Below are 1755 nucleotides of genomic sequence, written 5' to 3' on the forward strand. Positions count from 1 at the left end.
TTTAGGAATAACCTCGTTGTGCTCTTCTGATAGAGAAAGGAAACTAAAGGGCCTTTCTGTACGAATAGCTGCACATGCAAGTGCAAGAAAAAAGGCTCCAGGGACTTGCGCGGAAATCTCAAAAAAATTTGGACCATTTCTCGATTTGTGCGTGTCATCCTTGCGCAGGGGCCATGCTAATCTTCTCTGTATCGTTCCAATTTTATCGGATGTCCCCTCAGGGACGATGCTAGCTGCAGCGCTCTTCCTTATAAACCAGACCATCTCTCCCCGGCTGGCCGACGTGGGACTAAACAAACGAACGTTTGTGTTGCCCATGGCTGTGTCTAGCCATACCTAGATTCCATCAGGCGCATGGCAGGCCGCTAGTTGCAAGCCAGATCTCTCTTGATGTGGCCCAAATTAATGAAAGATCATAACATGCCCTCGTGTTTTTTGTTAGGGAATAACGAACGATGCTTGGACACAACAAAATACTATAGTTGTTGCCGTGCGTGGGGGGAGGGCACATGCACGTTTAAGAAAGGAGGGATCAACAAAACCTTTTGGTTGTTCACAATTTATGAATGGTGGATTATGCAAATCAAAACTTTTTTAAAAGCAAACTTGTGCGTGAAGGAGCTTAGACGATATCAAGTTATTGCCACAAGTACATATTGCAAAGACCATAGTGCCAAAAGGTTCATGCTAAGCTGGCTTACCGTGTCTTTGGTGTGACTAGATATATAAAATGGTATGCAACATATATAATTTTCTACATAAAGATTGAGATTTCACCGGTTGACCTATGTAATTCATCGACCACTGGTTATTGTACACTAAAGACAAAAAGGTTTGAAGATGAGATTCTTTCGAGTGTACCACAATCCAGCCTAGTGTCCGAGAGAGTTTTCTCACAAGTCTTAGATGAGTTTGTTAGGTGGTAACATAAACAAATTAGACTAATGAAACATATTTTTTGAGTTATGACCGAATCACAGTTGATGGTAAGGAACAAAGACAATAAAAAATTGAAGGAACACACTACATGTGGGAGGACTGAAACGGAAGACTAATCCATAAACGTGTGATAATAGATTAAAAAGATAAAAGTTACTCCAGAAAGGTTATATCTGCAATAACAAAGAAGAGAAAGCGTGTGGATCAAAATTTAAAAAGGCAGTATTGAGGACCTCTCTGATAGAGAAAGTAAACTAAAGGGCCTTTCGGTACAAATAGCTGCACACGCAAGTGCAAGAAACAAGGCTCCAGTGATTTGCACGGAAAATCTCAAATAAAATTTGGATCATTTCTCGATTTGTGCGTGTCATCCTTGCGCAGCGGCCATGCTAATCTTCTTTGTATCGTTCCAGGGATGATGCTAGCTGCGGCGCTCTGCCTTATAAAGCAGTCCGACTTTTCCCGGCTGGCCGATGTGGGACTAAACAAACGAGCGTTTGTTTTGCCCAGGTCCTTTCCATAGGGCGCGTGGCAGGCCGCCAGTTGCAAGCCGGATCTCTCTTGATGTAGCCCAAATTAATGGAAGAGCATAATGGGCCCTTATGTTTTTTGTTAGGGAATAACAAACGATGCTTTACACAAAAAAATACTATAGTTGTTGCCGCACTTGGGGGGAGGGCACATGCACGTCTAGGAATAACCTCGTTGTGCTCTTCTGATAGAGAAAGGAAACTAACGGGCCTTTCTGTACGAATAGCTGCACATGCAAGTGCAAGAAAAAAGGCTCCAGGGACTTGCGCGGAAATCTCAAAAAAA

General features: G+C 42.8%; 1 non-coding gene and 1 pseudogene across 1 annotated transcript; both read right to left on the bottom strand.

The window, feature by feature from the left end:
• Positions 1 to 122: 122 nt before the first annotated feature.
• LOC123177684 (U6 spliceosomal RNA) lies at positions 123 to 225 on the bottom strand. Its single transcript, XR_006489058.1, has one exon. It is a non-coding gene; the product is annotated as a U6 spliceosomal RNA (small nuclear RNA).
• Positions 226 to 1274: 1049 nt separating this feature from the next.
• On the bottom strand, positions 1275 to 1390 carry LOC123177685 (uncharacterized; annotated as a pseudogene).
• Positions 1391 to 1755: the final 365 nt, after the last annotated feature.

Source organism: Triticum aestivum, unplaced genomic scaffold, assembly GCF_018294505.1.
Source record: "Triticum aestivum cultivar Chinese Spring unplaced genomic scaffold, IWGSC CS RefSeq v2.1 scaffold65210, whole genome shotgun sequence".
In the NCBI taxonomy this organism is placed as follows: Eukaryota; Viridiplantae; Streptophyta; class Magnoliopsida; order Poales; family Poaceae; genus Triticum; species Triticum aestivum.